The sequence below is a fragment of the Megalobrama amblycephala genome, linkage group LG12 (genome assembly GCF_018812025.1).
Source record: "Megalobrama amblycephala isolate DHTTF-2021 linkage group LG12, ASM1881202v1, whole genome shotgun sequence".
Lineage (NCBI taxonomy): Eukaryota > Metazoa > Chordata > Actinopteri > Cypriniformes > Xenocyprididae > Megalobrama > Megalobrama amblycephala.
The window spans coordinates 14059425-14085849 of record NC_063055.1 but is presented as its reverse complement, the minus strand read 5'-3'; the positions used below and the strand labels follow the sequence as shown (position 1 = coordinate 14085849).

The 26425-nt window shown below is 35.3% G+C and overlaps 1 protein-coding gene across 1 annotated transcript in view; it reads right to left on the bottom strand.

Annotated features, from left to right (window-relative positions):
* ajap1 (adherens junctions associated protein 1) overlaps nucleotides 1-5260 on the bottom strand; it is a 122364-nt gene extending 117104 nt beyond the window's left edge. The window contains exons 1-2 of the mRNA XM_048210415.1: nucleotides 4985-5260; nucleotides 2454-2584 (exon numbers count right to left, since the gene is read on the bottom strand). The gene's annotated coding sequence lies outside the window, so the exon portion shown is untranslated. The remainder of the gene's footprint in view (nucleotides 1-2453; nucleotides 2585-4984) is intronic.
* Nucleotides 5261-26425: the final 21165 nt, after the last annotated feature.

The window sequence follows — 26425 nt, the reverse complement described above, 5'->3', positions numbered from 1 at the left end:
ACATCAATAATTAATCATATTTACAGGTTCGTTGTGATTCTAAGGAGCAAGTTGGTCCAAATAAAGTCGGTACTGTCCCATCTTTAAAGGTGCCCAAATATGCTTTTTCACAAGATGTAATATAAGTCTAAGGTGTCCCCTGAATGTGTCTGTGAAGTTTCAGCTCAAAATACCCCATAGATTTTTTTTAATTAATTTTTTTAACTGCCTATTTTTGGGGCATCATTAACTATGCACTGATTTTTTCAGCTTGCCACCCCTTTAATTCGCGTGCTCCCTGCCACACGAGCTCTCTATTATATTACAGCACATTTACAAAGTTCACACAGCTAATATAACCCTCAAATGGATCTTTACAAGATGTTCGTCATGCATGCTGTATGCATGCTTCGAATTATGTGAGTAAAGTATTTATTTTGATGTTTATATTTGATTCTCTATGAGTTTGAGGCTGTGCTCCGTGGTTAACGGCTAATGCTACACTGTTGGAGAGATTTATAAAGAATGAAGTTGTGTTTATGAATTATACGGACTGCTTAAAAATGAAAAAAAGACTGTTTAAAAATGAAAATAGCGATGGCTCTTGTCTTTGGGAATACAGTAAGAAACGATGGTAACTTTAACCTCATTTAACAGTACATTAGCAACATGCTAACAAAACATTTAGAAAGACAATTTACAAATATCACTAAAAATATCATGCTATCATGGATCATGTCAGTTATTATTGCTCCATCTGCCATTTTCGCTGTTGTTATTCTTGCTTACCTAGTCTGTTGATTCAGCTGTGCAGATCCAGACGTTACTGGCTGCCCTTGTCTAATGCCTTTCATAATGTTGGGAACATGGGCTGGCATATGCAAATATTGGGGCGTACACCCCGACTGTTACGTAACACTCGTGTTATGTTGAGATCCGCGTGTTTTCCGGAAGTCTTTTAAACAAATGAGATTTACATAAGAAAGAGAAAGCAATGGAGTTTGAAACTCAATGTATGTCTTTTCCATGTACTGAACTCTTGTTATTCAACTATGCCCAGGAAAATTCAAATTTTGAATCTAGGGCAACTTTAATGGATAAGCATTTGGTAAATCCTATTTAGACCTCAGTTAGACCTACACATTGTAAAACACAAAACTACGCATTTTGAACACCCGGTAGAAAATATATACTGTACATCAATGATTAATCATATTTACAGGTTCGTTGTGATTCTAAGGAACAAGTTGGTCCTAATAAAGTCGGTACTGTCCCATCTTTAATGGATAAGCATTTGGTAAATCCTATTTAGACCTCATAGAGATTTGAGAAGCAGTCATCAAAAAGTTGCTGTTGTATCGATGTGGTAATTTTAACCACTGACCAATCACATCCTCATCCTTTGGAAGTGTTTACAAAGAGAATTTGCTTTACCCCAGCAGAAAACAGTGTCTTCTCGACATGTACACAACACGAAAAGCTAGCTACAGTGTTTGAGGGGGGGTCAAGTTGTCTGCGGGTGGACAACGTAAAACATATGCGGGCGTTAGGCAAATGTGTTACCCAGTGATGTGTAGCCTTCACGGAAGTGGGATTTGAATTCCTGACAACTCATTTAGGCTGTTCAGAGTCGATTCTTTTGAGAGACAATAACTTCATTTATCGTGCACTTTCGGCTTCATAACTTTGCAGATACATTCACAGATAGCTACATTACACATTCCATGAAATTTGAAAAAGCATAATAGGGGCACTTTAATTGAGCACCAAAAACAAAAAAACTATGACTGATGAGGCCCTCAATTTATATGAAGTGGCTGTTGCTTATTGGCATTGTACGCTTCGTCATTTAAGGTACTAAAAAACTTTTTTATTATTAAATAAAGACCCAGATATTAAATAAATAATATTAAATATTACATTAAATGTAATATTAAATAAAAGTAAACAATAATAATACTACATTTTTTTTATTTATTACAAAAATGACAACTCGCTCTGTTGTGATGTCAAAAAAAGCCAATGCACACCATCTGAGTGACCCAACTATCCTGAACACTTTTTAAAACAAAGCGGCGGCCAAGGATGTATGTCACTAAATTTAATGTGTCGATTGTTTGACATTGGAGTTGTTTTGAAATAAGGCCACAGTTTCCAATTTCTCAGTGAGGGAGGCCTGTGTTTTGTTGGCATGAAGGTCAAGGTCCACAACAATACAGTGATACATCCATCTCACGCTGTCTGTCTCGTTACGCCTGAGAGCTCTTGACTCGTCGGCCCATGTCGAATGAGAGGTGCGATCAGGAACAACAGTGTTTTTCATGTCTCTTATTCTCGACTCGCCCTTTCTTTATTGTGTTTTTTTAGAGCCTTATATCAGTTTTTTTCAGGCTGTGAACTGTGGAGAGGGGCGTCTCTAAGCTTGCTGACCCTCGCCACACATGGCTTGACGAAATTAAGAGAAAAGAAGATACCTGCTTTCCACTGCATGAACCGATCCCCTGCTGCAAGTCCACTGGGAGAAGCGCAGCAGTGACTGCACTTTAAAAATGGGCAGACTGGAAGAGTCTGCTGACCTGAAACTGCCCAAGATCCTTCAGGGGATCTGAAACAAAGTGACAATGAAAATAAAGGTGCGAACTTACACTAGCATTCTATTGTCAATAGTGTAGCGATGCTTGAAGAATTTGCGTTATTTGCGTTAATGATAGCACTTTAGAAATATAGAAAAATTTCTTGCTTAGACAGTTCAGAATGTGCATTACCAGTCAAAAGTTTGATCAACAACATAAAATATATTAGAAACAAGACTGAAAATATGAGAATTACACAGTAACCAAAACAAAAACTCTGGAGTAATCCAACAGTATTGAAGTAATGTACAGTACTTTATGCTATTTGCAGCTTTCCTTTACTTTATGGTTCCTTTCATGCATTAAAAATAGTTTTGTAAAGAAATTCATATGTAGGCACAATTTATATTTAAATTTAAATGTATAATAAATCTAAAACTAATTAATTCAAGCATTTAATCATAAGCCTTTAGATCAAAGTGTTTTTATGATCATGAGAAGCGTAAATTTTATCAGGTAGGTCCAACTTTTCACTGGTAGTGTAAGTCAGTGGTGGTCACACTAATAAATTATGTATTATATGTTCTCTCTAACCTCCCTCATCTCCATCTCTCTCTGGCAGCAGATTAAGTCGAGTTAACAAGCAGTGCAGATAAGGGTGAATGATAAGCTAACTCATAATTTTCTCTCCTCTAATGATCTTTCATCCCACCGCTCTCTCTCACACACACTCTCTCAATCAGTCCAGCACGTCACACTCACACATAAACAGTTTAATGAATGGTGAAAAGAGAGTACAAATCATTTAAAAAATTGGAAATTAGTAGCATATAGAAAATGTCCAGCTTTATTCTTCACATATGGGTCTTTAACTACAGGAACTCTTTTTTTAATGAAAGAATGATAGGTCTTTCGTTATAATGAAAGTCACATTAAAATTGTTTTGGAAACTAGGCATAACTAGAAAAAATAAAAGTTTGTTAACATGCAAACCCAAATATTTTCAAAAATGTACATTACACATATGAGGGACATTTCTAGAATTTCATAAGTATTGTGAGACAAAGTTAAATAAATAAAAATGTCTATTTTCAATCTAGTGCAAGGGGTCCTAGAAGGGAAATTTTTTCAACATGATAGCACCAAAGAGTTCAATTTCTAGTGACTTTAGGAGCAGCATTTTCTTCAGTAGGTCTACTATTGTGTAGCATTAATGTAACTATGGGCTACAAAGACTTCACATGACAAAGCACTAGCTGAATTTTCTCAAAATTACCTTTCAAAAAAGCTGCCTACAGTGACAGTGCCATATACATTACAGCGGTAGAGATGGTATCTACTACTGGGAACTCTACTCTGATATATTTACTGTACCATGGAGACTGAATGATTACCCCAGTCTTATCAGGTTCAATAATAATGAAATTTTCTGTAGTTTCAATGTTTTTTTTGGCCTCATCATAAAAAGATAATCAGATCATTTTTGCTGGGAAAGAATGGCACACAAGACAAAACATTATTTATTAAGTTGGCTTGAAAAAGCCAACTTACTGATCTACTACTTAAGCTTATTATTATTCTTCTTAGACTAAAATTTCTAAATGCTACTTCTCCTAGACCTAGACTGTTCAAGCTACAACCACCAAACTCAGACTAGACCTTCAGACTGTTCTGTCTCGAGTTGCTTTATCTTTTCAGACTGATCAGACTTACGGTTTTCCTAAAAATGCTGATTAAAACTTGGAAAAATTCCATTGACTTTCATTGACGGAATGTTCAAATGAGCCAATTTTTTTAAAATTCAAATTTTGACAGTTGAAGAGGCTCATCAGACTCCATTCTATGTACTATTTCTAAACCATTGAAACTCATTGAAACTCATAAACTCATCTATCTATCTATCTATCTTTCTAATCTATCTATCTATCAAACTGAATCTATCTATTTCTATCTTTCTAATCTATCTATTTCTATCTTTCTAATCTATCTATCTATCTATCTATCTATCTATCATATAGCAACACCTTAGCAACCACATAGCAACACCCTAGCAACCACCCCGAGTACCCTAGCAACTGCATAGCAACCTTAGCAACCACCCTGAGTACCCTAGCAACCACATAGCAAATTAAATTCTATCTATCTAGCTAGCTAGCTAGCTAGCTTTTAAAACTACAATTCTAAAACTTAAACTATTTAAAAATGAAAAGCTTTAAACTACAAACTTTTAAAACTTCTTCAAACTTTCTGGCTATGCTTTTTCAAGCCAACTTAAAGTTTGACATGACGTTTTCAAGACTATCACAAGTAATTTCTACAAATGATATTAAATCTCATGGCTACATAATAATTCATAATACATGTTCAAAATACATGTTATACTACTTTTGGAGTGCTTTCGTGTAATAATGTTTTAACTGAATGGTCTTTACCTTCAGTACAGTGTTCACAGGCTTCGCATGCAAATGTTCAGCAGAATGCGTTTGTGGCCTTCGCTGTGTTGTAGCTACAGTAAAGATCTTTGACGCGTCTCGAGCCTGGACGCAGCGTTTAGACTCTATGTCAAGTTAAAGGAAGTTAAACTTTTAAAAACTCGCCTTGGGGTCCTGCCTTCTTTTCCATTCCACTGCACTGTGTTTTTTGGAATAACGCGACGCGTCGCATTGAGTGTGAACAGTCCGCCCCCAAACAATTCAGCGCGTAAGTGCATGAACTGACCGAATGATTCAGATCGAATCACGAACCGATTCATGATACATTTTTTGCTAGGCTTTGATCGATTCACGGAGATTGAATTGCGAATCGGACGTTTTTAAAATATGAAAATCCATCACATATGAATTATTACATTTAAAAAATTATAATGAAAATTATTTCCATCACAACCAACAATTTTGTAAAGTCTGTAAAGTTTTCTCATACGTTACTTTTATATGACCAATGAGACAGTAGCTTGAAGAGTGTGATTGACATGAAAAATTAGACGTGATGTGGGAGGAACATCAAGGTTCATATAAACAATATTATTAGTGTGAATCATTTCCTATCAGGATGTTCAATCAAATTATGGAAAAAGATTATATTGTTAATTTTGTGATTTCAGGGTATAAAATGTTTCAAATGTCATTCCTATCAAAAAAAAATACTGTTTGAATTTTTAAAATTTGAGGTTTGGGAAGAATTGTCCTGTGATGCTTATGCACTCGTTGTAAGTGGATAAATTAAACAAACTTTGTTTTAAGAGATTTTTTTTCCTCCTAAAAGTCCACAAGGCCGAAAGTGCCCACAGAAGAGAAACTCATAAACAACCTGTGTCTAATTAGCCAGCTGGCAAAAGTAGGCCTTAGATTTTAGCAATTTGTGAATTATTTATTTGTGCTAATAATAAATATACTTCCAAGTGAATTATACTGTTTATCAAATGCAGAGGCGTAGTGTTATAACTCTGAGAGGAATGTCGAAGTTCAATGTGTGTCTTTCAGCAAATCAGTTAGGACTAGGTGAGTTTCACATCACGTAATTAATATTCATGAGCAAAGCTGGTGAAACCTGGTGCGAGTTTCATGCATTATTTCACAAAAGGGTTTATGTTTTTTTCTCATCACTTAAAATCCCTGATTATTTTGTTTGTCCTTCAATACTTTCCAAAACGCATCCAAAATTGAGGCTCTGTGTGTACAGCAACAAAATCAGTGAATTTTGAGTTCAGCTTACATGTATGTACCTGGGAACTTTTCTAGAGTTCAAAACACTAGAGGAGATGATAAAAACTTTAGTTACCCAGATAATAATGAGTAATATTTTCATCGGCTGCACGTCCCTGTGTGTGCAAGAAGCCTCAGGTTGGTAACAGATTTTGTTCACAAAGTTGAAGATGTCATTTATTATATAAAACAAATTTTTAATATTGCAAACCATTTTTTAAAAGCCGCCCTGGTTATACTGTGCTATGTAAAAGTACATTCTTGTCAAAGATCCGCATTAAACAAAAAAGTGTGACTTTAGATTCCAGATATTAAACATTTTTCTGAAACATAAAACACGTAAAGACTCACAGCTACTGTAATATAAAACTCCCATTGTCTAAAGTCGTGACTTTAGCATGCCAGATGAACAGTTTATTCCAACTGAATATGTTGTGTGTCTCTCATTAACAATCATGATCATATTCTACATTTGAAACAGCACAGAGAAGCTTCCTCTCCATCCTGCTTCTTGCAAATGCTAGTTGCCTAGCAATGAAATAGCTGATTTTATGGTCTGTGAAGTTCGCAAGAGCCAGAGAGAAAGAGACAGACTGAGAGAGAGAGATAGCAAGAGATAGCAGGGGAGAGAGACAAAACGGATAAAGAAAGACGGAGAGACAAGTACACGGGGGTGGGAAAGCATTTGAATAATATTTCGAGTTTCAAGCTTTTTTCTTTCAAATCTAATACTGATAAATCCAGAGAACACTGTATGATGACAAATGCGGGAAACGTGTAACATGTTTATTTTGATGCAACACATAAGGAGGAAATGTATGCGGCTGGAGCTGCTCTGTTCCTCTTCCTATCTAAGCAGTTTAGATGAAGAAACTAAGCACACATGAACTCACACATGTTATAATATATAGATATAGAATCTACTCCACGGCAGGTCTGTTTTTGTCTTTACAACACATGAGACCTAGCGTTTTTTCAAGGGAGGGAGAGACAGCCAGGGCTCATCTTAGATCCTAATCTCTCAAGGCTCGCCTCCACGAGGAAGTTCTCTTTAACCATCCTACGGTTTTCTCTCTTATCGTTTCGCCTTCCTTTACCACCTCAGAGAGGAGCCAAGTTCAAAGCGCCATTCAAAAGCCGCCGCTGTAAAAGATGAGCAGGAAATCTAATTAGTGTGAGCGACAAAGAAATTAAAATAACCTGAGCCGTATTCGTGGCACTGAGGTTATGGTCATCGTCACGCTGCAGGCTGAATATTAAAACAGGTCTTTTCTGTATCTGACAAAAGAGCTCAGACTCAGGTGACAGAAATCAGGGCTAGTGATTTGACCAAAAGGTTAGTATCATCTTACATTTAGTTTAATGAGGCACTATAACCCAGGGCTTTTTATGCTGAGGAATATGAGAGAAATCTTGGCTTCAGTTATGTGGTTATCGTACTATGAGCTGGTTTCTTCCCAAGACATTGTACAGTGTATGCAGACAATTTTTCCAAATTATTTAATGCAAACAAATGATGAAGCTGCAAGCTCAAACCAAATACACTCTGAGCCATCTCAATTGAAACATAAATGTAAGTCTGAATTTAGTCTTGTTTTCTGTGCTGATTCTGTGAGACGTTTGTTTGCAAGTGAATTATTGACATTTCCTTTCTGACAGCCAACAATTTCCAGTCAGCACTTAGGGAGACTGTAAAATCTCAGCATGTACTGAAACAGCCACTCCAACACTCCAGGATCTCCTCAAATGCACAAGCAGTGATGAATGGTTTTTCGAGTCACAAAAATGTCATGAAATACTACTTATATTTAAAAAAAAAAAAAAAAAAAAATGCTACCTACACTGTAAAAAATGATTTTATGGTGAAGTAAATACTACAGAAAAAAACAAATGTAAATTGCATGAAAAAGTTAGTTTTTTAAATTCTTGCCTGAACTAAGTAAATTCTATATTAGTACTCAATTTAAGCTTGTAGAAATTAAAGTGTAAATGTCAACATTATAATATCAACTTTTCTGATACTGGTGTTCCCATCATGCACTGGGCCTTGAATAATTAATGAGGTCGATTTTTTTTTTTGCTGTTTTCCAGCTGTATTTACACTGTTTTATCATTGCTTTTGTGGTTATGTTTAGTAACATGCCATTTTTGTGACATTTGGAGTTCATTTTCTGCTCAAAATGGCACATTCACACTAAAAAAAAAAAACAACCCATCGAATGCAACCGTCATTGTGTATTGTGTACCAATCGAGGTCTCTGTGTTCAGGTACCATATTATACTTCTAAAATGTAGTTATGGTGTCTACTCAATATCTATTGTATTATTAACTAAGATGTTTTTAAGTAAAGCATACACTTTAAAAGTGTATTTTTTGAGTAAAATGTATTACAAAGAAAACTTAAACTAAGTAGAAATTACTCAACCTTTCAAGCCAACTGGCAATGTTAAAATTATTTATTTTCTTTGTTAATTTTACTTAGTTAAGTAGAGTTTACTTAATTCCATATGTAAAATTGACTTAAATATGTGTGCAAAACTTGCAAAGTCAATTTTACATATTGTTTTTTCAGTGATATACTCTTGTATAAAAAATGCAATAAATCATAATAAATTTATAAGCATTACTTAAGCAAATTTTACGAACAAAGAGTCAATAAAATTTACTGGGAATTCCCAAGTAAACTTAACTTAAACATTTCTAATTAAAGCTACTAATAATTATGTTTAGGCTTTTACTTGGCAATTTACTAGCGTTTTCTGAGTGAAAATTGTTTCCAAGCTTTTTTCAAGTAAATCCTACTTCAAATATTTTTTCAGTGTAGTCTCATGGGAAAAATTTGATTATGTTGTTGCAAAATGTGAATAGGTATCAATTTATTCCTGTTGGTTGGGTTTGATTAAAAAGTGAGTTGGATAACATAAAATTTGATTGAAAATTGAAACCATGATTTGTACCATCAGGTATGTATTTTGGGTTTTGCATAAATGTATGCATAGTCACATTTTTCTCATGAGATCTGGCTGACAAAAATGTCAGAAAGCACGCAAGGGTGAGGAGGGGCTCTGATATCACATGACCTCATAGGTGTCTGGCAAAAGTGGGGTTTAAATATTTAATTTGCATCTTTTTTCTTCCTTAGATACAAGCCAGACAAAAATATCAAAATAAACGACCAATGCTACCGCATTACAGGCTCGCACACAGCAGGAGTGTCACACATGAATGAACGCATTTACAAAACTGAATAGAAATTTAAGAACTACTACCATAGTTGAGTGAGATTCAAGAGCAATTATACATGAAAGAATGAAAAAAAGTCTCATTCTCCATCTCATTTTCCTTATCCACTCCTTCCACTGTTTTTCTTCACTCTTGCCAAGTCTCATTCTCATCCTCCACTCATTTCTTAATAGGCCTTTTCACTGTTTAAGACAAACGACAGACAAAATCATTCATTTCCACTGCAGTTTTGACCCTCTGTGGATGTCTGATCAAAAGTGGATCAGTGTCTGCCAAATGCATAAATATTATGGATGAAATTTCACTGCACAGTATACAACCATCCTCAAAACAATATTTTATTCTAAACACTGCTTCATTACAATGGACAGTTAGAAATACTAACTGGTATTTCAAATCAGAAATGCTTATTTAAATGGTTAGATCACCCAAAAATGAAAATTCTGTCATTAATTACTCATCCTCGTGTCACTTTTTATGATGAACAGATTTAATTTAGGTTTTTACTCACCTATAATCCTTGATCAAAGAACATAAACAGACGCTCAACCTAACCTGAATGACGTGCGAGAACAAACCTCTTGCGGAAGCTCATACGTAACCAATAAGGTTCGTTCTTGTATGTGACGCAGCATGTTTGAGCTTCTGGAAGAGGTTTGTTCTTGCACGTCATTCAGGTTTGGTTCACTGATCAATGTTTATATGTCAGTAAAAGCCTCAATAAAAGCTCCCTAGCTCCTGAGCTTGTAAATCAGTATATTGTGATGTGTACATAAATCCTGGCACTCGTAAAGACCCTGGGACAGTGATTACTCAATATCCGGAGACATGACTACGTACAACGTCAAGGTACAACATTAGAACATGACTGTGGCAAGCAGGGTGGCAGAGAGCCGCGGGAACGGAGCAAGGCCAGTGGTGCAAGTGCTAATGAGCATCACCTGTGTGCCACACTGGTCTCGAGTCCCGCAGAGGACCTCTGGAAGTATAAAAGTAGGAGTGATAAGACGAGAGTGATGACTGTTTATGTAGCGGTCGTTCGTGAAGGACTGCTGCTTTAATTTAGCTTTTTTTTCTGTTTATTTTTGGATTAATATATTTTAACTAGATGTGTTCACTAGTGTCTGTGATGTGTGTTTATGCTGACATATAATAAAAAACAATCTTCAAATCTTCTATTGCCTGTCATTATATATATATATATTGAGTTGGCTCATGCGTTTTATGTTTCGCGCTTCAGAAATGTGACATAATTTCTGGCAAGGGATCATAGCTAGCATCGATGCTCCCTGGTTTTTGCAGGGCATTGTGGGTTTTTTTAGGGAGCGATCGTTACAGTGTACTGGAAGGATTCTGCCATTGAGACAGGCCTTAAAACGGCTGACTCCCTGATCAGTGTCCTGACTACTGATTATGGGAGCTGATAGAGACACACATCTTGTCACTTTCAACCCCTCTCTGCAACTCTGCTTGACCACAAACAGAAAGCTAATTTTCTGTCTGCAGAGCAACATTTTAAAGGTGCCCTTGAGTGATTTGAAAAAACATTTTAAATTGTTCCCTGATATCTACATAGAGGGTATGTGGCTTTTTTATGGCCGAAAATTGTCCAGATATGGTTTTACAGCTCCATTTATAACCCCACAAATAGCCCCTAGAATGAAAAGGTCTGTTTTTGCCTTATTTGGAAGGCTCATGAATAGTAATATGGTGCTCCGCTCTGATTGGCTGTTTCACTGTTCGGCTCCTTCCAGTAGCTCACACTGATAGCGAACAAATCTGTACTGTACGGCGTGAACGATGGAGAGTTTTGGTATTCAACCTTATATGTTTGAGCCTGTTTCTGACGAAGATGCAGATGTAGAGGAACAACCAATTTTGTTGCGATTGGCCATAGACGTTTCTGAGTGGTAAGTTAGTCTTTATTTTCAGTATGCACCTGCAAAACGTAACTGTTACGTCAATGGAACTAGCATATAGCGTTAACTTTACACTATAACTCATAACGTCAGTATTTGCAACTTTGTTTTTAGCATTGTAAAAAAAAAAATTGTAATAATGTGTCGCTGTATGGTTTTACAATGATAGCTTCTTCACTTTGCAATAACAACTCTAAACAACGAACGAAAATTTGTTTCTAATATATTGACATTACCGATATGATTTTAAATTTGATTTATTTAGCCAACCAAAGTAAAGCATAGAAGACATTCCAAAAAAGCAGTGTCATGTTTACTACTCAGCTGCCGTAGTGTGATTACGATTTAGCTATTAGTAACAAAAACTTACATCGTCTATAAATATCTTTTTCCACAGGTGTACGCATACAAGTCATACAAGTTCTCAAAAATAAAAATATTTGAAAAAAAGTGACTAAATGTCTTGTCAAATGACTATCGTTTCAGTTTGAACGGTGTAGAAAGTTAGCTAGAAGGATCGAGTATCTGTAGCTATCTGTAAGCAAGTAAACTAACATAGTTAGCTTCGGTGTAATGTGTTGTTGGTTAAATATAGGTCAAATTATAATTATATCCGACAAAAGAGAATTGGCATATGTATCTACGGTTATGTTATAGATTTATATAACAAAGACAGTAATAAATTTTAACCTCACCGTTAATAGTAGTTACGTAAACTTTGCTATTTGTTACTGTACTAGCATCTTGCATTAGATCTAGACAACACTGGGTACATGGTCGTTAATGTTGTTAGCTCACTAAGAAACTTTACATTTAATCAGAAATAGTTTCTACAGCCAAGATGTGGATAAAAGCACTACTTACTGCTTGCGGGAATATAGTTGGAATTACCCCTTTCTTCAGTGTCAAACGCTGAGCGAAGCCTGCTTGATATTGTCCCAGGTTAGAAAAGCTGTCCGTGGTGAAATGGGCAGAGCAAACTAACAACTTTGAGTTAAATTGTTCCGGTATCCGGTTATAGATAAACATCAGCCATGCCTTTTGACAGTTTTTTTCTGGAGGAAGACTATGAAAAGTTTTCACATCCCCTTCACAGCCTGGAACATAACATTTATTTCCATGATCTGCCATTTTCGCTGTTATCCTCGCTTGGCTTGTTTCTTCACTCTGCTTGCAGAACTTCCGATGATTCCGCTGGGCGGTTCCGCCTGGCCTGGATCATGAGCATATGCAAATATTGGGGGCGGAGTCCCCGACTGTTACGTAACAGTCGGTGTTATGTTGAGATTCGCCTGTTCTCCGGATGTATTTTAAACAAATGAGGTTTATATAAGAAGGAGGAAACAATGGGGTTTGAAACTCAGTGCATGTCTTTTCCATGTACTGAACTCTTGTTATTCAACTATGCTAAGGAAAATTCAATTTTTGATTCGAGGGCACCTTTAAAAGACTTCCGGAAAACACTTGGATCTCAACATAACACCGACTGTTACGTAACAGTCGGGATCATTAATATGTATGACCCCAATATTTGCATAATGCCAGCCCATTCGACGCATTAGAAAAGGAAAGGCAGTATTAACGGCTGGATCTGTGCACAGACAAGGTAAGCAAGCAAGAACAACAGCGAAAAATGGCAGATGGAGCAATAATAACTGACATGATCCATGATATCATGATATTTTTAGTGATATTTGTAAATTGTCTTTCTAAATGTTTCATTAGCATGTTGCTAATATACTGTTAAATGTGATTAAAGTTACCATCGTTTCTTACTGTATTCACGGAGACGAGAGTCGTTGCTATTTTCATTTTTAAACACAGGCAGTCTGTATAATGCATAAACACAACTTCATTCTTTATAAATCTCTCCAACAGTGTGTAATGTTAGCTTTAGCCACAGAGCATAGCCTCAAACTCACACAGAATCAAACGTAACCATCTAAATAAATACTTTACTCACATAATTCGAAGCATGCATACAGCATGCATGACGAACATCTTGTAAAGATCCATTTGAGGGTTATATTAGCTTCGTGAACTTGTTTATGCGATGTATATATAGTCAAGAGCTCGTGGGGCAGAGGGAGCGCATCTCTTAAAGGGGCCGTGCTGAAAAAATCAGTGCATAGTTAATGATGCCCCAAAAGGCAGTTAAAAAAAATTAATTAAAAAAAATCTATGCGGTATTTTGAGCTGAAACTTCACAGACACATTCAGGGGACACCTAGGACTTATATTACATCTTGTAAAAAAACAATCTAGGGCACCTTTAAATCATAAAATTTTGCTTTAAAGAGGTGATTGATTATGATTTCACTTTTATAACATTAGTTAGTGTGTAATGTAGCTTTTAGAGTATAAACAATATCAGCAAAGTTACGACGCTCAAAGTTCAATGCAAAGGGAGATATTTTCTTTCAAAGAATTAGCTGTTTAAGGATGACAAACGGCTGGTTTGAATAGACTCCGGTTTGAATAATGTAAGACTGAACACCGTTACTGACAATTGTCATTTTGGCTGCGTGAGATTCTCCAGCTTTTTTATTGTTGAGCAAACTAAGCACGAGCTGTTAAAGCTCCACCTTTTGGAAAGTGACTGGGAGAACACACAAAAACGGTGTGTTTTTGCTCACACCCAAATAAGGGCAAATCTGACAAGTTATAATAAATGATCTGTGGGATATTTTGAGCTGAAACTTCACAGACACTTTCTGGGGACACCAGAGAATTACATTACATCTTGTAAAAGGGGCATTATAGTTCCCCTTTAAAGTCACCAAGAAATATAAAATTGACTATTTAATTTTTTTATGGAATATTTGTTATTAATGATTTACCAGTGCACATCATTATTTTTTTAATTCATTTAAAAAAAATCTCTTCTCTGATGATGCACAAAGGCGATAGCAAACCACAATGATCCAATTAATTCCCAATAGACAAAATCAAGTCCCACTTTACATTTTTTCACGTTTGAGAAGCTGTTTCACTTGGATACGTTACAATAGGGAAGAAAAGACTACCACAACTTCTGTTTCAACTTTTTTTATTACATTTTGTTTAAATAACATGCATCATATAAAAGTGAAACTCAACAAGGTTCCTCAGTGGCAAAGCAAAATACTGACAGATGTGATTTATTTCAGTCACAAGATTAAATGCTGCAGTTTGAAAAAGTGTGACATTGCCAGCTGGTGATTTCAGACTGATCTCCAGCTTAGATGGCGCATTACTCACCTATGACCTTCACACACCATCTAACATTCTCTTTAGATCCTGAAGTGTTCTTTGTTGGCTGTTACTTCTGTCTGTGTCTGCCTGTGATTGTTTTTGAATATATGCAGACTGAAATATACGCAGAGATACACTTATCAATCAGAAAAATCAGAGTGTGTGAATAATAAACTCAATCTCCTGAACATCAAAACATAACGCACGTACCTGTGTTTGATCTTTTCTGGCATCCCGACGTCGGCGTTTCATGTCTAACAAGAAAGATAAAATATGACATTCATACATCTTTTTAACAGAAATTCACAATTAAAAAAAAAAGATGTGTAACATTAAATAAACATGAATTTAAGGTTTTATCAACTTTGAAAAGTTAATTGACGGTGAAATTTTGAAAAATCTCAAAGCGTCAACAATGGGACGCATTTTGTCAAACTTTTGACACCATTCAACATTTAATTGCGGACGACTCAAAATGTTTCTTTCCAAAGCACACCATTTTTGTAATGAATTTGTGAGCAGTCTGCCTGTAACCCCAGCTAAGAGGATGCAGGACATGAATGTTTTATCATTGTGAGCTTGAAGTCATATCACATGCCAGCGATGCGTGCCGCCACTTCGGAGAATTACATAAATATAGTAAAAACATCTCCATGCAAGCAAGTGCAGGAGGAGGCAAAAATAAAGCAGATCTCTCCACTGCTCTGTAATAACATGTTCCTCTCAGTGAAACAGATTGAGTCTGCCCTGTCTGAGTGGGTCATTATATATTTAAAATGCTGGATTTGAACACAGGGAGTGTTTTTTTTTCTTCATCTTCCTTGTTTTTAAGGGAGGATCTTGTCCTAATGACATTTCGAGGTGGGCTTGGAGCTGTTAAATTCTAATCCTGTGAACTGGAGCAGATTAAGACATCCTACAGATTGCTGAAGCGAGCAAACACTATTGGTTTTAGCAATTAAGGATCACAAGGATGCTTGTTGTCATGGATATAAATGGGAATGAAGTAAATGTTCCTCCAGAAAGGATACATAATAGCATTAGCATTATTACAACCGGTTCCAAGCAAAGCTTCACTTAGATAACTTTATGAAACCCTGTCACTGTCAGCACAAATATTTTGGAGCTGCCAGTTTGTGATCCTTGATTGTTCTTTTGATCCTCATACACCTGGAAGTCATTATTATTCGGATGTTACACCTGTGACACATTCTGTCTGGTTCAAATAGACATGTTGTAACACAAAAGTTGGAGTGAGCCCTTCTTGATCGCATCAGCAGTTGCCATGGTGATAATGCACCTGCATGTTGTGGGTGAATCTGAGGGAAACAGTGCGGGCCTTTACATGTGTCATTTTCTCTCAGTAAACATGTAGGTGATTGGTAGAAAGAGGCTTACAGCTGACCTCAGACATTCTCATAGACTTTCTTTTTAGCAGTGTTGTAGGGATTTTGCTGAGATTTACTAGACTCTTTGGCAGATGTTACAATATTAGGAAAGCAGCAGCTAGGGCAAAAGGCAGTTTTTGCTGTAACTGTATCCAGATTCATCTGTGAAAGATTTTCTACAGAAGCCGATGTGAAACTAGTCTCAGCCACATGCACATGCCCTGCCCCTTTTAATATTACATAGGATGGTTTAATTATTTTTCATGAATATTTAAAACTATAGCTGTCTTATTGGGTTACACTTTATTTCAATGGTCCACTTTAGACATTCTGCTAACTATAAATAATTACATGTCAACTCTGTCATTAGAGTATTAGTAGACTGTTAGAAGACTGTAGGTTTAGATTAGGGGTTAGAATAAGTTGATAGTTGCAAAGTTACTTATAGTCAGTAGAATGTCTGATGGGGGAGCATCAAAATAAAGTGTTAGCAAAGGGTTAGTTCACCCAAAAATGAAAATTCTGTCATTAATTACTCACCCTAATGTCGTTCTACACCTGTAAGACCTTTGTTCATCTCCAGAACACAAATTAAGATTTTTTTTGATGAAATCCGATGACTGGAAATGAACACTTTCAGATGCCCAGAAAGGTACTAAAAACATATTTAAAAACAGTTCATGTGACTACAGTGGTTCAACCTTAATATAATAAAGCAACGATAATACTTTTTGTGCGGCAAAAAAATGACTTTTCAACAATATTTAGTGATGGCCGATTTCAAAACACTGCTTCGAAGCTTTACTAATCTTTGTTTCGAATCAGTGATTCGGATCACGTATCAAACTGCCAAAGTTACATGAACTATTGAAATTTCAAAACACTTATGACGTAACAAAGTGTCATATACTAAAATCATGTGACTTTGGCGCAGGGGCACCGCTAGCAATTTTAGGCCCTATGAGGTTGGGCCCCCTACCGCCCCCATTCCGCACCAAACATATAAGCCAACCAAAATCTTTGTCTACATTTACTAATACCGACCTATTACTTTTGCTATTGTTTTTGACCACTAGGTATCAGTATTTAGTCAGAGACCTACCATGGCTGTAGCTAACAGATGATTTATTATTCAAATGAAAATGTATTTAGACAAATACAGTAATCAGATATTCATAGAAAATGCAACATTCTTAAACAATGGTTAAACATACATTATATTAAACATGAAGAAAGTGCAATGCAATACACTGCAACAGTGACTTTTAATAATCAATTAAGCACTAGAGACAACTAGAGCTAACATTACAGCAAAGGAAGCTCCGTAAATGAACATATACCTTTGTTTTCGAAAAACTGTAGTAATTTTCGAGTAATTGTCGGCCGGTTTTCTCTCTCTCTCTCTCTCTCTCTCTCTGCCCTCATCTTTTCATTTTTGAAGAGCTACGAAGACATCTCTAATTTGACAGTTTACCATCTGGTCTCACTCAGTGACTCTAGGACAGTGTTTCCCAACACCACTTTAAAAAATATATAACAAAACTGCACAAACATGCGTTGCTTCAAACGGCATATAAAAATATTATATTAAAAGTAGTAGGCTCACATTTAATGCTTAACTTGAGCTTGAGTCAGGTAAGAACACATATAAGGTCAAGTATTATGTTAGTGATAAAAAAAAAAAAAAATTACATATCGTTGCTTTAAATTTACACCTCGTATTTAATTAAACACTGTCATCGAAGTTGGTATTGTGGCTTTATATAGCTATTATATAGCAGACTTACACATGTCATATAATATTAACATTTTATGAAAATCAAATTGAGCTACGAGGTTTTTGACCAGCGATATTTTGTCTCTCACTGAAACAGTCACATTTGAGGTAGTAAGTGCATCGGATTATGTTTTCATTATCGTACAGTATATAAAGTTTATTGTAGCTGTATGGGCGCTTGTTGAAATCTCATGATTAAAATCTCATGATATGATAAAGCGCTACCCAGATAGCATGGTCACACTGAAACAATGTTGAGTCACTGTTGATGCGTCAACGCCAATTACATTGAATTAACGTTACAAAGTGATGTTGCTTTAGCATCACTCTTGCACCCTTAGTTAATGTTGAAGCAATGTTGAGATTTCAACCACAAATCAATGGCAATATTATTGAGTCAACATTATGAGGTGCTGTTGGTTCAATTTCACGTTTGCACCCACATTTAATGTTGAAACAATGGTGAACAAAAAAATCAACGGTAACGCTACTGAATCAACATTACACTATGATTGATTCTACATCACTGATGTTGAGGCAACATTGAAATTTACAAAAATAATCAATGGTAATATTGTTGAATCAATGTTATGTTGATTCTACATCACTGCTGTTGAATCAATATTGAAATTAATAATAATTTGTAATATTGTTTGATCAATGTTAATGTGATGCGGATTGAACTGAAATGTCAACATAAAACAATGTTCTGAACAACATTAATATTTCAGCTACACTTCAATGGTACGTCAACAAATTTCTGACCATTTCAAAGTTTTGGGAAAACATTTTAAAGCATAAATGACACCTTTCCAGCAATTGAGTCAGTTTTTTTTTTTTATTTGACAGTTAAACACATTCAATGACAAAGAGATAGAAAATTTAATGTGATGCGGATTGAACTGAAATGTCAACATAAAACAATGTTCTGAACAACATTAATATTTCAGCTACACTTCAATGGTACGTCAACAAATTTCTGACCATTTCAAAGTTTTGTGAAAACATTTTAAAGCATAAATGACACCTTTCCAGCAATTGAGTCAGTTTTTTTTTTTTTTTTGACAGTTAAACACATTCAATGACAAAGAGATAGAAAATTAAATTATTTGAGAGTGGGGCAAAAAGGACAAAAGTATTTTAACCTTTAAAAATAACTACTTTCAGAAGTCTTACGTCATCATAACTACAAGTGGTCCAAAGTTTTCAAAATCTGGCTTGCATCAGACAACTGCCTCTTTTCCTTTGGGTTCTCTGAAATCTGAAAAAGAAAGCATGATGTTAATTAAGAACAAGTCAATTCAGTTGCCATACATAGTCACAGTCATGTTAATATGCTAAACACAATATAATTAACTTTTTATAAATACTGTTAAATTATATATACAGTACAGTCCAAAAGTTTGGAACCACTAAGATTTTTAATGTTTTTAAAATAAGTTTCGTCTGCTCACCAAGGCTACATTTATTTAATTAAAAATACAGTAAAAACAGTAATATTGTGAAATATTATTACAATTTAAAATAACTGTTTTCTATTTGAATATATTTCACAAAGTAATTTATTCCTGTGATGCAAAGCTGAATTTTCAGCATCATTACTCCAGTCTTCAGTGTCACATGATCCTTCAGAAATCATTCTAATATGATGATCTGCTGCTCAAGAAACATTTAATGTGTACAATTGTACAAAATATTTGTGTACAATATTTTTTTTTCAGGATTATTTGATGAATAGAAAGTTCAAAAGAACAGTGTTTATCTGAAATATAATCTTTTGTAACATTATAAATGTCTTTACTGCCACTTTTGATTGATTTAATGCATCCTTGCTGAATAAAAGTATTCATTTCTTTAATTTCTTTTCAAAAAAATAAAAATAAAAATTCTTACTGACCCCAAACTTTTGAACGGTAGTGTATAATGCTACAGAGGCTTTGTATTTCAGATAAATGCTGTTCTTTTGAACTTTCTATTCATCAAGGAATCCTGAAAAAAAAAAGTACACAACTGTTTTCAACATTGAAAATAATCATAAATGTTTATTGAGCAGCAAATCAGCATATTAGAATGATTTCTGAAGGATCATGTGACACTGAAGACTGGAGTAACAATGCTGAAAATTCAGCTTTGCATCACAGGAATAAATTACTTTGTCAAATATATTTAAATAGTACACAGTTATTTTAAATTGTAATAATATTTCACAATATTACTGTTTTTTACTGTATTTTTAATTAAATAAATGTAGCCTTGGTGAGCAGACGAAACTTCTTTTAAAAACATTAAAAATCTTAGTGGTTCCAAACTTTTGGACTGTACTGTACTGTATATGTAGCCTAATCTATTTATCAACACTTCAATAACACAAGAATGGTAAAGTGTCCAATCTTTCCACCCAAGTTTATTTCCAGCTTTAATTAAACACACCTGAAGCAGCTAAGGCCATTAGGATCAATTGAAACTTCCAGGCAGGTGTGTTGGAGAGGAATAAACATCTCTGAACTATGGCCAAATCTCAGTTCATTTTCTGTGAAACTACATAGCATTCAAGTAAACTTCTTTTTTCTTTTTCCTTTTTTTTTTTTAAATTGTCCATTCTCATCTGCCTTTATTCCTATTAAAGGAAAGAAGTCAATGTACTCGGCCAGCCTAAGGCACACCTGTGCAATAATCATGCTGTCTAATCAGCATCTTGATATGCCACACCTGTGAGGTGGATGGATTACAGTATCTCTGCAAAGAAGAAGTGCTCACTAACACAGATTTAGACAGATTTGTGAACAATATTTGAGAGAAATAGGCCTTTTGTGTACATAGAAAAAGTCTTAGATCTTTGAGTTCAGCTCATGAAAACTGGGGGCAAAAACAAAAGTGTTGCGTTTATAATTTTGTTCAGTGTATTCGATTTTCTGTTCATATATTTAGATCTTATATACCAATGACCATGTAACATTTACACTATAGCCAGTATCAGCAGACTGTCTGTAGTCCAATGCAGAGGTGTGTAATGAGAAGCCAGTGGGGAAAATTTATCACCCTTCACTTTTAGTACTAGAGAATTCAGATAAGACTGGAAAGTCGGATTTAACTTTTGGGTTAAGTTTTGGTTTGTTTTCCAAAGGTCAACAGCGTGTAACATTCAAAAACCCTTTTATGTCTTGCAGTCCATTGTTTATTCTTAGTGAATTATTCTTAGTTATATGAATGTAGTTTCTGAAAATGAATATGGAAAAGCAATAAAGAGTGAAAATTCTCAACATTTGTAAGAGCCTCTTTCTCTTATTCCAAATTGCATTCTTCTCTTTTTACATTGTCCATTCTGTCAGTTGCTTTCCTTCTTTGTCTCTGTATCCAGTGACCTAAAAAAAATTAAGGGCAAACAGGACAGATCGATAGTGTTTTATGTGTTTTCACCTCAGCAGGACACCCCACGGTGCAGAAAATACTTTTTCTAATTAGACTTAGATCCTTAATGGCTCTGATTTTGGCCTGAGAAAAGAAAGAGCAATGCCAGTCTAATTGTCTGGTGATGCAATGTTTTAATTAGATAAGTTAACAGGCAGGCAGTATTCTCCACCGGCGTCCCCATCGTTAACTATATTCATTATCCCTATGGCTGCAGTGGCGATTGATCATGACAGATCACGCAGGTGGGAATCCAATAAGATCCAACATCCTGAACCAGAGGAGCAGAATTAAACGGCTGTTAGAGCAGACGAAGGAAGACTGATAATGCACAACAGTCAGTGACCCCAGATAAACTGAGCTCAGTTTAACAGATTTACATGATGATACCCCATCAAAATTCTTCTGCGGCTCTGAGATGCTATCATCCTATCAAAATATTTTCTCTGTGGGGAAAAGATCAAAGCTGTTAATCGTAACGTCAGTATTTAAAGGATAAAAATGATGTTGTTTTTGTTTATTTATGTACTTTTGAAGTATGCAAATATCAAAATGTAACTTTTCTCGCAGGCAAACATATAAATCTTTTGATCTGTCAATCATAAGAACTGTATTTTAATTACGCATCATAAGTGATCCTGATAAAAGACAACATATTTAGGTTCAATGTATTATTTTATGATGGATTTTCCAATTCAATGCTGAGGTCAATACAGCCACTTCACTTTGGATTGTGGGTAAATTGTGTTTCTAACGAGCCCAATAAACCAATTAGGAGATTTCATGCTAAAGCACACACATGTCAATAAGCAATTAATGAAGACAGAGGAGGAGACAGAAACAAAGCAACAGGTGCCACGTACATTATTAGCAATTCCTTAGTTCTTTCAAGAGGAATCGGCTTAAAATTTTCCAGCGTTTGTGTCAAACTCAAAAAAATATTTTGCATGATACTCAGGTTCTGCCTCTTTTGACCTGGTCAGATGAGCTAGAAATGTGACTAATTAATGATTCCACCCCCCACAGCAATTCACACATTTTTGAATGGCTCTCAAAGGAGAAAGATTTTGCAGCCAAATGGTAACACTTTATTTTAGTGACGTAGTTACACGTTATTACATGTACTTACTATGTAATAACAGTAAATTATGTATAATTACAAGTAACTAACTCTAAAACAAACCCAAACCCTAACCATAACTCTATAGTAGTTACATGTAGTTAATTAATATTACTCAATATAACCTTACAGTTTTCTACCAGCAGGGGCTAACGGATCCATGCTATAACCAGCCAAAACTTGACCCCTTGCTTGTACTACAAAACTCATATTTCTACCTGCAAAAATATAAAATAATAGTTAATGTTTAAAATAATAAAACTATAAAAGCATATTCCCTCATTAACAACTCAATTAACAACCATTGTATATTTATGTATTCCACTCTCTAAAACGAAACCATGCAATTAGATCTGTGTTCTGAATCACAGCTCCTAGGTTGATGTTAACAGTTACTGATGTTGTTGTTGTTACAGTTCTCAGTGTTCTGGATGGTGCCTTTAATGTTAAAATCTCTTTGTTTTTAAATGAGATCCAGAGGGGTCATGTAAGGGGAAAAAATTACAGGTAATTGTTTTCATTTTGAGAAAAGATGTGTATATATAATCAACCAATCGAAGCTCCTGGCTCCTTATTACTCTAAAGTATTGAATGAATCGATGAGAGCTGCTTATGCACAGTATTGAGCTTTAATCAGGCTGTCCAGCAGTATTCAATAGTCACTGTCTGCTAATAAAAATGCTGCAGATAAATCTCTGAGACAGAAAAGTATTAACAAGGTTGGACATAATATCAAAGGAACAGAACGGTTTCTTTTTTTTTATTATAAAGATTATCTTGGCATCATTGAAGCATTTTGTCATCATTTCTCACCTTCAAGTCATTCTAAACTTGACCTTTTTCTTCTGTGGAAAGAGTTTTTCATAATTTGCTGATCCGTGCAGTTACAATAAATGAAGACTGGAGATTTCAACTTCTAAAGGACACAAAAGTGCCATAAAAGTATCATAAAGTAGTCCATGTGGTTTGTGCAAAAATTAACCTTTTTATGTTGCACAGAAGAAATAAATCATACGGGTTTGGAATGGCATCAGGGCGAGTAAATAATGACAGAAGTTTCATTTTTGAGTGAACTTTTCATTTAAATTATCTGCCACAGTTTCTACTCGTAATCTTCCTTCCCGCTATAGAGTCTTTTCACAAATTGCTGTGTCAATAAAACTGACTGTATCTTGGAAAGAGGCTGTGACAGACTCATTGAACTGCAGAAAAGGAGACCAAACTGTGCTACATGGCCAGAAATGTCTGGTGTGAGTCAGTGGGTCTGTTTCAACACTTTCAACACATTTCATATTACATTTCTTGTTCTGAACACGCATGTCATCTGAAGCTATCATATGAAACAGATAATTGACATTCATGAAGCAGAAATTAATTGTATTAGTGAATATTCAACAGTGTGTGAGCATCTCTACCTTTCATGGTTTGTAACAGTTTCCATAGTTTAACCGTCTTTGTTTGTTAACATTGATAAATGTTAAGACAGTGTGGCATTTTGAGTATATATTTTTGAGTTTATATTTTGAGAATATAAAAAATAAATGTTCAGTAATAAGGGCGTTTGTTTCTTTTCTAGACAGAGTAAATAGCCTAATGATTTTCAGTGTCTGTCAGTTTTGTTTTGTACATGGTATTTTGAGATAAAACTATCAAAATATAATATTTGTCTGAGACATTTTGTCAGACAAACTCTATTTTAAAGGTGCCCTAGATTCAAAAATTGAATTTACCTCGACATAGTTGAATAACAAGAGTTCAGTACATGGAAAAGACATACAGTGAGTCTCAAACTCCATTGTTTCCTCCTTATTATATAAATCTCATTTGTTTAAAAGACCTCAGAAGAACAGGCAAATCTCAGCATAACACCGACTGTTACGTAACAGTCGGGGTGTACGCCCCCAATATTTGCATATGCCAGCCCATGTTCCCAACATTATGAAAGGCATTAGACAAGGGCAGAACGTCTGGATGTGCACAGCTGAATCAACAGACTAGGTAAGCAAGCAAGGACAATAGCAAACAATGGCAGATGGAGCAATAATAACTGACATGATTCAAGATAACATGATATTTTTAGTGATATTTGTAAATTGTCTTTCTAAATGTTTCGTTAGCATCTTGCTAATGTACTGTTAAATGTGGTTAAAGTTACCATCATTTCTTACTGTATTCACGGAGACAAGAGCCGTCGCTATTTTCATTTTTAAACTCTTGCAGTCTGTATAATGCATAAACACAACTTCATTCTTTATAAATCTCTCCAACAGTGTAGCATTAGCCATTAGCCACGGAGCATAGCCTCAAACTCATTCAGAATCAATGTAAACATCAAAATAAACACTGTACTTACGCGATTAGACATGCTGCATGACGACCACTTTGTAAAGATCCATTTTGAGGGTTATATTAGCCGTTTGAAATTTTTTTATGTTGTTTGAGGCAAGCACGAGCTCTTGGGGTGTGGAGCACGAGATTTAAAGGGCCACACACCCTGAATTGGCTCATTTCTAATTATGCCCCAAAATAGGCAGTCAAAAAAATGAATTAAAAAAAAATCTATGGGGTATTTTGAGCTGAAACTTCACAGACACATTCAAGGGACACCTTAGACTTATATTACATCTTTTAAAAAAAAGTTCTAGGGCACCTTTAAAAACTGATTGTAAATGTAAAAAAAAAAAAAAAAAAAAAAAAAAACCCTGAATCATGCGTTTTTGGTTGGAGCATGTGACCTATAAGTACATGCAAATATTTAGAATTAGTTGTTTTATCTTTATTTAGTATTTAGTAAGCTTCTTTATTTTTGGTGCATAGAAATAATATGACCTTCTGAGTTTGTGCAACTAACTAATACACAAGTTAAGCAAATTTAAACACTTTAGTGGAAAAGTCTTCCAAAATGAGAAATTTCTACATAAATAATGTGCAATATCAGTAATGGAGTATCTATTTACACTAAGTGTAAATAGCGCCCCTTGTTGGCAAATGCTATTTACACTAGCTCTGCCCACCAATGTCTAGTTATTGGGCCACTCAAGTCTTACAAAATGATAGGTGGAATTCAAAACTGTCCCCACTTCGCTACCACTAAAAGCTGTCTACACTGAACGCGACAGACCGACCGTTGCAAAGCACTTGGACTACGTCAGAAATAGGAAGGGGAATCAAGCCGCACTGCATCCAGTGTAGACAATCTCACTGATTATAATGGGTTATATTGTCTTTTGACATGTTGCAGTGTAGACACGGTGTAAGGCTCGCAGACCTGCCTTTTAACGTGATCGAAATTTGAATATACCCTACTCAAAAAAGTCTACTGGTTGCCTTAAAGTTTTAGGTTTTCTCAACTTCTGATTTCTAGAGTGAATACATAAATCACTTATGCAAACAGCTGCAGCTGACTGTACTATCCCTTATGTGATTCCAGATGTTATTAGGCTACATTATTCCTTATCCTGTCTGATCTGTGCCCCAAAACCTCCATTCCAGCGCTTCCTCCAGATCAGCATGTTTGATATAATATATTGACAGGACACATCGTCTCCAATCACCTCTGCAACAGGAAAGTGCCTGATCATAACGTTTCGATGAGCTAGGACTGATTTATAAGGAAATATAAAGATTATCTGTCTGTCAAGAGTAAAAGAAATGTTTTAAAAACCAATTTTTCTCACTTTCAATTACCGGCCCATGAAGGGGAGGCAGAGAGGGGTTTGCGGAAATGAGCCGTGTGGCTTCAGTCCACTGCAGAACTGTCTGAGTGAGTGAATGAAATACTTAGCCTTCACTGAGCCTCTCATTCTCATGGCTCATTTTCAGCATTATTTTATGTTGATGAATGATGGCTTTATGAATATTAATATTTGATCTGTTTAGGAGAAAATGAGTAGTAGGCTAATTTATCGCAAATGCACACATTTTATAAATTTCTATTTGAACTGTTCAGTACATTAGTACCACAAAAGTCATTTTGTGAGGAGGGTGAATTGTGAAAAATGATGGTTAATGATGGTTGCCATGCAAAATCTGATTGTGGCTATAAGTTTTTTTTTCGAAAATTTAAAATGAGTATTCCA